Source organism: Phocoena phocoena, chromosome 1, assembly GCF_963924675.1.
Source record: "Phocoena phocoena chromosome 1, mPhoPho1.1, whole genome shotgun sequence".
Taxonomy (NCBI): domain Eukaryota; kingdom Metazoa; phylum Chordata; class Mammalia; order Artiodactyla; family Phocoenidae; genus Phocoena; species Phocoena phocoena.
The window spans coordinates 151,764,992-151,775,020 of record NC_089219.1 but is presented as its reverse complement, the minus strand read 5'-3'; positions in this window follow the sequence as shown (position 1 = coordinate 151,775,020).

The following is a 10,029-nucleotide window of genomic DNA, read 5'->3' as shown; positions in this document are numbered from 1 at the left end:
CTTCCTAGAGGAGGCTGAGCCGTGAGAGACCAGTAGGTAGGAACTATGCAAAGGGTAGATGTCTGCAAAACACAGCTGCTGGAGCCTGGGATTTCTATATGCACCCACCTCTCCTTTTAGCCCCTCCCCAGTCAGGGGTGGTGCAAAGAATACCAGACCCCAAATCATGAGACATGGGCCCAAGACGGGGCCATTCATCAGCACTGGGCCTATTTTTGCTTTCAAAGTAGTTCCAGTGACCTCCCCTGGACCTCCTCTCCCTTTCACCTGAACCCTGTCCAGCTGAAGTCCTCCACCTCCTCCAGGGCTGCCTGGACCTCGAGCTGTCAAGGACCCCTTTCTCCCAAACCTTGACTAGTCTTCAACCTCCTTCTTGCTGGCTCATCCCAGCTTCCCAGAGACAGTGATCTCCAGAATTAACAATGAAGGGGAAAGCAACAAACTTGTACTGAGCACCTGGTCTATGCAGGCTCCTTGCTAAATATGGCGATCTCATTTAATCCTCACCGTAACTTTGCAAGGTGAATATTATCATCTACATTTTACAGACACAGAAACCAAGGCCAACAGGTGAGGTATAGGCCTGTCTCCAACATCGGACGCAAGACGTGGCGACCCACAAGTCGTTCAGGGTCAGTGACAAAACTGTGGACTTCTTCCCATGGAGGAGGAAACACAGACCACGTAGCAGAAAAAGGGATTAAACAGGAAGCTCTGGCCAGACATCAGGACCATCCTGTGATGGCTCTGTCACCAGCCCCTGCCCCCAAGCAGGGACACTTAATACACTGGACAAAGCTCCACACTCCAGCTCTATTTGCTGGGAGTCAAGTGGCATCAGCGTTCAAGACACTGGGCCTGGTACCAACTGGTCCAGCCTCCACCCTTGCTGTCCAACAAACAGGGCCACTGACTGTTCACAGAAAGCCAGGCTGGGTTTTTCTTCTTGACACCAGAAAGCAGTGCAAAGTAGCCTAAGGGTTGGGTGGGGGTGGGGAGGACAGAGCAGAACACTCCCTCCCTCTCATACAATTTCTCCAAAAATCAGAACAAATAACCTTTTCTGCATAGAAGGCACTCAACCTTTCAGGATATATATTCACCTCCATCACTTCATAGCACTTTCTTCCATCTTGAGGGAACAGGCAGGGCAGGGGTCTCTGGACTGATTAAAAAACAAACCACACACAGTACTGACAGGGGAGAGACCAGGACATCAAGTCCTGGTGTGTTCTTTGCACCAGACCACAAGTTCAACTGCAATTGTGTCATTCACAGTTTATGTATAGTTGTATATGGTATAATTCCCTTGCTAAGAAACTTTGGTTCCTGAGTGTAAACCACAATGATTGCCTCCATTGTTACCGAATGACAGCAGCTGACATTTATCAAGCTCTTTTTACTTGCAGCTGCTGGGCTCAGAGCTTTAATCAGCTCGTTTAATCCTCACGATACTGTGAGGTAGGTACTGTTATCCTCATTTTACAGAGGAGGAAGTTGAAGCACAGAGAGGTGGAGTAACTTGTGCAAGAGGAAATGGGATTCAGACCCAGGCATCTGAGTGCTAGAGGCCAGTCTCAACGAGTCATACCTACTCCCCGAAGTCCAGGAGGCCTTGGTCCCAAAGAAACAAAGGTCTACAGGAGAACCCAAGAACAGATGCCCAGGCTGGGTGCTGCTGTCCACTGGGTCACAGGTGTAGATATAGTAGATATAGTTAATACCAGCTAATATTTACTGAGCACTTGTTACCTATCAGGCACACAGTCCAGTGCTCTATATGTATGGTTTAATAAAGCTATAGTGTTTTTTTTACGTTTTAGATATATATAATTATATATTTACATATATATTTGTTCTATTTATTATTTAATAAATAACAAAGCTACAGAGTAGATATTATCATGATTACTATCAACCCCATTTTGCAGCCAGGGATACTGAGACTTAAAAGAGGTTAAGTAACTTGCCCTTTGTCCCACAGCCAGTTCGGAGCAGCCAGGATATGAACACCTGACAGTCTGGGTTGTTATCCATAATGCTGTGTTATCAGGCTCCAATGGTCCAAATGACATAGCTTAATTTCACTTTTGGATTCCTGAGATGATCCCTGCCTCTCTGCCTCCAGAGCCCTACCCAGGCTGAGAGAGGGGAATCCATGCCATCCTCCCACCACCCAGTGGCCTGGAGGTACCTCACTGGGCCACCAAGGATCACTGTCCAGCTCCTCCTTCGGGACACCTCAGAGCCAGGAGGAACAGGCGAGTTCACTATACACCCCGTGAGTACGAAGGAAAACTCCCCCCACCCCGCCCCAGTCACATCTCCACTAAGGTGGGGCCTGAATGTCCACAGCTGTACGTTCACCCACAACTGTATCTGTACCTTCAGATTCATCCTGCTGACTCGAGCTCCATTTTTCTGAGCACTTTTAGAACAACAGAGTCCCAGCTCCAGACAAGCTTGTGGGGAGGAGATAAGGGAGGCATGAGAGGATGAGACCCATCCAACAAAAAGGACTGTGACCTCAAATAACTTTGTATTCATTCACACCCTAGAAGTTGCTCTGTAGGGAAGCCTGAGGAAATCATCAGCCTACACTTCCTGGCCCTGCCCTCCCCACCCCCATATGCCAGCCTGTTCCCCAGGCCTTGGGCAGGTGAGTCCAACACCAAGGCTGTCCCGCTCTGAAGTGCTAAGTACATCATGAAAGGCAGCCAGAAGCCCCCAGGGCCTCACCCCAACCCCTGAGCAACGCTTTCAGGAACCCAGCAAGGGTAACTCTAGGCCCCGGTCCACTGGCTGTGCCCGGCTGCAGACTCCAGGGCAGCAAGACAGCAGCTGGGCTATTCTTAGTCCCTGCTCCACTGGGATCGGGTCCGTGTAACAGCTGAAGGGCAAGTCCTCAGCAGGTACCCACCATGCCAAACCCCTCCCTACCCTCAACTCTGGCCCCTTGGGAAAAACGAAAGGGGAAGGTGTGGCCCTGGGGAGCGGGGGAAAAGCTGAGCAGGTCAAGGGTGTCTGTCAGGAAGAGGAAACTGATTCAGAGGTCAAGGGCAAGATCAACTGACAGGGCTGCAGCGCCTGGGGAGAACAGGAGACTATAGGAAGGACTGACCCTCACTCAGGAGCAACCCTGCGGGTCCCTGGGGCCTTCTCCAGCAGGCCTGCCATGCCTAAGCCCAGAGCCCTGAGAAGCTGTAGTGGGTGCCCAGATATCACCTCATCACACGTGTCTGCCGATCTCAGGATTCTCACCATCCCTACCTGAGCCCGGGAGGCAAGGATAAAGACACCCTCTCTTTTTCCTCCTCCCATGAGGGATAACCGAGGCGCAGGACAGGGCACACACTCCAGCCCAACTCTCTGCCCAGAGCCAAGCCCCAAGACTAACGTCCGAAAGGGCTCAGCCACCTTTCCCTCCTTAACAACCCCTCACTCCTCCCCAAGCAAGTTGGCCCGCGCCCGAGCACCCCGCGTCGTCCCGACCGCCGACCCCTTTCCCGGCTCCCAGGTCCCGGACTGTGCGCGCCACGGTGACTCATCCTGCCCCTTTCCGGTGAAGCCGAGACAAGGGAAGAAAATAAATGCAACTTTCCAAAGAAAACTCTGACGCGGGAGGCGGCAACAGGAGCGAGCGGCCGCTGTGCCCGCCGTCTGCCCGACCCGGGGCTCCGGGGAGGCGCCTCTCCCCGCCCACCCCGCCGCCCGGCCCGGGACGCAGGGGACCCGGCGCCTCCAGACCGGCCCGCCTCCGCGGAGACCCGAGCACCCCGCAGCCTGCCCGGTGCAGGAAGAGGGGGCGCGCCTGGGCGCCCGCAGCCCCGTCAGCTCCCCTGGGACTCACGGGGCTGGGCGCGCGGGTCCGGGGCAGCCACGGCGCGGCCCCCTCCCGCGGGGCGCAAAACACGCGACACCACGGAGCTCGGCCGCGCAGCGCCCCTCCCCTTCCCGCGCCGGGACCCCCTCCCCGCGGAGAAGGGCGGGCGCGCCCCTACCTGGCCGAGGCGCGCGGCTGTCACCCGGGGCCCGCGCGTGCGAGCTCGTCCCCCCCCCCCCCGCGCCTCCCCCGACGCGCGCCAGCGGGCGGCTTTTAAATCTCCAGGTTACTCCGCGGGGGGAGAGAGCATGCGCGCTGGGGCGGCCAGGAGGGGGCGGGGCGAGGCGGGACGGAGGTGGGGGTGCTGGGAGGGGGTATGGAGGGGTGGGGCTGGTACCCAAGGGAAGAAAGCGGGAGGTCTCCAAGCTGTCTTTGTAGCCGCGACCGCGACAGGCAGCCTCCGCGTGGCTCCCAGACTGCCCTATCATTACCTAGGGCAGTGCGCCGCCCCCTCGCCACCAAAACATTTAGGTGAAAGCTGCCCGGCTCCGCGGGGCGCCTCTCCTCCCCTGAGCCAGTCTGCGACCATTACCCCCACGCGCTATTCCGGCCATCCCCCTGTCCCCGGTCCGAGCAGCACCCCACCCATCCAGGACCAGCCTTGAAAGGAGATGTCACATTCTCCCAGAGTTACTCTTCCTACTGTTTGCTGTTCTCTGAGGCATAAAGAGCTTCCTGATAGCTAACTCAGCCCTTCTTCCTGAAGTTAAAAGCCAAATTTCAATTTTTTTTTTCCTTAAGGATGTGTATGGGGAAAGGAGGTGGTACATTGACAGTAAAATGTTCCCTTTGTCAGCTGTTGAGCAAGGTCCCAAAAGATACCTGTTTCCAGAATGCCTTGACAAGAGTGAACAATGCAAGTGGGAGATCACTGGGGGCCCAGGCTGGCCTTGGGGTGGGAGGCCCAGCTGTGTCTTTCTTCCTCCGTGGAGTTTTATTAGAGTGGGGAGAACTCCAATTTGTGTGCATTGTTGACTTGAATGCTACAAAAATCGGAGGAAGATGGCTTTGAAGGGGAGGACCTCGTTGACTGGAGCCATGGACTGCGCACTGGGGCACTGAGCTCCAGTGCTGGCCCTGCCACCAACCGGCTGTGATGTTGGGCAAGTCCCTTCCATATTCTGAACCTTGGTAAGAAGGACTTGGCCAGATGGTCTCTAACGGCACCTCCAACTGGAGGCAGAGAAGAATGGGAAATCTAGAAAGGAGGGGGGAATAGTGGAGCCCTGATGGCCGTGGGGAAGAGAGAGTGGGTGCAGGAGAGAGCAGAGGGAGAAAAACCAAGAATCTACCTTCTGGGTCACTGAATAAGTTTAACTTGAAAACGGTCTCAGCATTGCGTCTCTGGGCACACTCGCCCCCCCACCTGCCAGCAGGTGACCGTCCTGTGCCCCAGTGGCTTTCCAAAGCCTTTGGCACACCCATTTGTGGACAGCAGAGAGACTTGGGTGGAGTCCTGGGTCCCTGAGCTGGTGTCTTCTTTGCCCCAGGAAAGGGGGCAGGAGTCAGAGGGAATTCCAGGTCAGCTGGAAAATTACTGAGCCAGGAGAGAGTGGATGGTGGTATTTTCCAGGCTTGGGGAAGGAGCACTGGGGGAGCAGGCGGGAGTTGTCCCACCTCAGAGGAATAGGAACCCTCCCTCCCACACGAGGAAAGGGGAGCAGGGCTTAGGAGAGTGAGCATACAGCCTACTGTGAGATACTGGACTCCACCCAGCGGATCTGGCCACCTGAATAAGTGCCAGGGCTCAGCCACCTTTCCCTCCTTAATAACTCCTCACTCCTCCCCAAGCAAGTTGGCCTGCGCCCGAGCACCCCACGTCGTCCTGGCCGGCCACCGACCCCTTTCCTGGCTCACCCCTCCCCAATGCAGGTGACCCTTCTTTACCAAGCCAGTTGGATGTAGTCTCCAGGCCCCACCCAGCACAGGGTGCTGTAGGGGCTTCTGCTGGGAAGATGCTCCCTCCCCTTTTTCTGCTGGTGTAGCCTCATGTAGTAATAGTTAACTTTTACTGATTGTGCCAGGCACTGTTCTAAATGCATCTCATGTATTAACTCATTCAATCCTTGTGACAACTCAAGAGATGGGTACCATTTTCAGATAAAGAAACTGAAGCAATCCCTCAGTCCAGTTACTACTACTACTACCACTGCAGCTACTACTAATACAAACACACACACACTCACACACAGAGTCTTTGGGCCCCAGAAACAAGGCAGAGGCAGCAATCCCTCATCTATCCTGACCAGTGACTTCCAAGCCTTAATGAAAGTCCTAACACCCAAACTATTCCCCACAATGCTGGGTCGTTCTGGATTAGTAACATCTTCTCTGGGTTTCAGTTCCCCACTAAGTCAGCTGTAGGAAAACCACCATGTCCCTTTCCCTTCATCCCCGCTCCCTCCCCCACCACACACGCACACACCCTACTCCCTAGCCACTTCCCATTTATAGGAAATGGGGGATGACGTGAGGAGCAAGGCCATCCTTGGGGAACTGCTAATAGTCTGGCTGGATATTGGAGAAACCAAAGATGCTGGCAAAAATGCATTAGCAGCTTCTGCTCCACCCCCCACCCATAGCCCCTTCCCATTATCCTTGGGCTCAGAGCGAGCATGGTCCTCTTTCTACCGAGATAAGATACCCATCTGGGGCTGGGTAGCCTGGAAAAAGCCCGAGAAGCCATGAAGAACCTGGAGTTCCCTTGATGTTTCCTCCTCCTCTTGCTATCTCTACCACCCAAAGGTGGTGGTTCCCTTTGAGAGGGTTCTTTGCTTCTTCCCCTGCCTGTCTCAGGATGAGGGGTCAACAGTCTCTTTAGGCATAAAGGCCATCAACAGGCCCAAATCCTCACCGTGGACTTAGAAGGGGGAAGGATCGGTCCCCTGGACACAGGAATTCCATTTCTGGGATTTCTCTTATGGCAAAATAACCAGAGATACGTATATCAGAAGTATGTACAAGATGTTCATCTCATCATTCTTTTTTTTTGAAAAAATAAATTTATTTATTTTTGGCTGCACTGGGTCTTCGTTGCTGCATGCGGGCTTTCTCTAGTTGCGGCAAGCGGGGGCCACCCCTCTATTGTGGTGTGCGGGCTTCTCATTGCAGTGGCTTCTCTTGTTGCAGAGCACAGGCTCTAGGTGTGCAGGCTTCAGTAGTTGTGGCACATGGGCTCAGTAGTTGTGGTGCATGGGCCTCGTTGCTCTGCGGCATGTAGGATCTTCCTGGACCAGGGCTCGAACCCATGTCCCCTGCCTTGGCAGGCGGATTCTTAACCACTGCGCCACCAGGGAAGCCCTCATCATTCTTTATAAGAGTGAAAAATTAGAAACAATTTAAATGTGGAATAATAAGCCATTGGCTATAAGCAAATTACAGCAGATCCATGTAATGGAACATTTTGCTGCCATAATGACTGTAGAGAAGGGACGTGAGGACCCGGGGAGGGAGGGGAAGCTGGGACGAGGTGAGAGAGAGGCATGGACATATATACACTACCAAACGCAAAATAGAGAGCTAGTGGGAAGCAGCCGCATAGCACAGGGAGATCAGCTCGGTGCTTTGTGACCACCTAGAGGGGTGGGATAGGGAGGATGGGAGGGAGACGCAAGAGGGAGGAGATATGGGGACATACGTATATGTATAGCTGATTCACTTTGTTATAAAGCAGAAACTAACACACCATTGTAGAGCAATTATACTCCAATAAGTATGTTTACAAAAAATGGTAATGACATAGAGGAATTTTAACTGAATGGGGAAATGCTTATGGTATATTACCAACAAAAATAGCTGGGTACAAAATAGTGCACATAGTGGGATACACATTTTAAAAATTAGTTATAGGGGCTTCCCTGATGGCGCAGTGGTTGAGAGTCCGCCTGCCGATGCAGGGGACGCGGGTTCGTGCTCTGGTCCGGGAGGATCCCACGTGCTGCGGAGCGGCTGGGCCCGTGAGCCATGGTCGCTGAGCCTGCGCGTCCGGAGCCTGTGCTCCACAACGGGAGAGGCCACAACGGTGAGAGGCCCGCGTACCGCAAAAAAAAAAAAAAAAAAAAAAAAATTAGGTATATACTAATGCAATGTGATATTCTGGATTGGATCTTGGGACAGAAAAGGGACATAAGTGGAAAAACTGGTGGAATCCGAATAAAATCTGCAGTTTAGTGAATGGTACTCCACCAGTATTAATTCTCAGTTTCGATTATTGTACTATGATGTTAACATCAGGGAAAACTTGTTGAAGGGTATATGGGAACTCTATTGTCTTTGCAACTTTTCTGTAAATCTGAAATTATTACAAACTAAAGAGTTTTAAAATTAGGTGAATATCTATAGAAAAGAAATGATTTTAAAAAGACATAACCAAAAGCTGAATACTGGTTTTCAATGAACAGAACGGATGATTTTGAGGGGAGGGGGCACTAGGGAAATTTTTCTGTATCTCCAAATCTATGTGGATCATAAATTGCTTTCGTAAACAGAAGAAAAAGAATCAATAAATATTATTTTTTAAAGGAAAAACTAAATAAAATGAAGGAGGAAGAAAGGAATGAGAAATCACCCCTGAGCTGCTCCCCAGTGTGGACTCTCGCACCTCATTTCTGTTCAGAGGGTTAGGGGTTGGGGAGATCAGGGACCAGAGGAGGAAAACCACCCCCAGGGCCTCCTTAACTGAGACCTTTAGAACGGATTGGGTGAAGAAATAAGATGAAGCAGCTTGAGAAGGGTGGAGGGGGTCTACCCTCGCACTTGGACGGTATTTCCACCATCACCAGCACTCCGTGGGCACAGTGAGGAGGATATTGAAACCACTGAAAGAACTGGACAGCTGCATCTTCCCTCTCAAACCTCAAGCTTGGGAATGACCATGGCCTCTAGGTCCTGAGGTCCTCCGTGCTCCCCCCTGACTATCACTGCTAGAAGGCAGAGCCTTAAAATTGCTGTCGAATGAGGTCCCCCACCTTGCAGCTGGGGACAGTCCAATCTGAGTGGTACCCCACGCAGGGAAGTTTTTAAAACAACAAACACCTTCAAGGGTACTTTCTTCAGGAAACTTCCCTCTGACCGTGAAAAAACAGAAATTCTTTTACGAAGAGAACTTTCCTCTGGATTTAAACCTCCTTCTAAGTCCTCCCCGTGCCCCACCCAGGTCCATGGGGAACTGGGGGAGAGACCAAAATTACCTCCAAAGCAGAGAAATCCAGCTGAGTGGGGAGCAGAGGGAGGGAAATGCTGAGCCTGTTCTTCCATGGAAAGGTGTTGGCTTTTCCAGGCAACAGCAAAGTCACTGTCAAAAGGGAACGGCACCAGGGCTTCCCTGGTGGCGCAGTGGTTGAGAGTCTGCCTGCCGATGCAGGGGACACGGGTTCGTGCCGCGGATGAGCCATGGCCGCTGAGCCTGCCGGTCCGGAACCTGTGCTCCGCAACGGGAGAGAGACCCGCGTACCGCAAAAAAAGAAAAAAAAAGGGAATGGCGTCAGAGGACCAGCCAGCCTAGACCAGCGGAGAGAGTCACGGGGAGTCAGATCATAGGTGAGTTCACAAAGGAGCAGGACCCAAGCCGCTTTCAACAGATTAAGCGTGGCGGGGACATTTGCAGGGCTCTCAGGCACCAGGTAAGGCGTGAGCCTGGATGAGCACAACAGCCCTTTCCAGCTCTAAGAACCAATGAAACCCGTCCCACTTTCCTCTCAACTGAGTCCTTTAGCTTCTTAGATTTTCCTGGGGCATCAGCAGAAAGCTCCCAGTCAAGGAGCCTAGAACTGGAGCCGCGACGGCTTAGTTTTAGAAACCTAAGTAACAGGAAGGATTGGAACTGGGGGTGGAACGCTTCAAGGGACTTGCTCAGGGCAGTGAGGCAGAGGCAAAATGATAATGCTGTCTCCTTCCCCTTAAGGGTTCAGGAGTGAAGCAGACGACTCCCCTATAAGTCTTTAGTGGGAAAGACAATTAGTTAACTGGGCTGTGTTCTAAAATGCCTGGAGCAAGGAGGTGATTATGTCACTGTGAATACCCAGGATTCGACTCCGGAGCTCAGAGTGCCTGAGGGGCTACTGGGCTGGGTTTGGTTGGAGAATGGGGAGGGACAGCCAGATGTGACAGAGCTCTGCCAGCTCCACGCCCCCACGGAGATCTTGCAC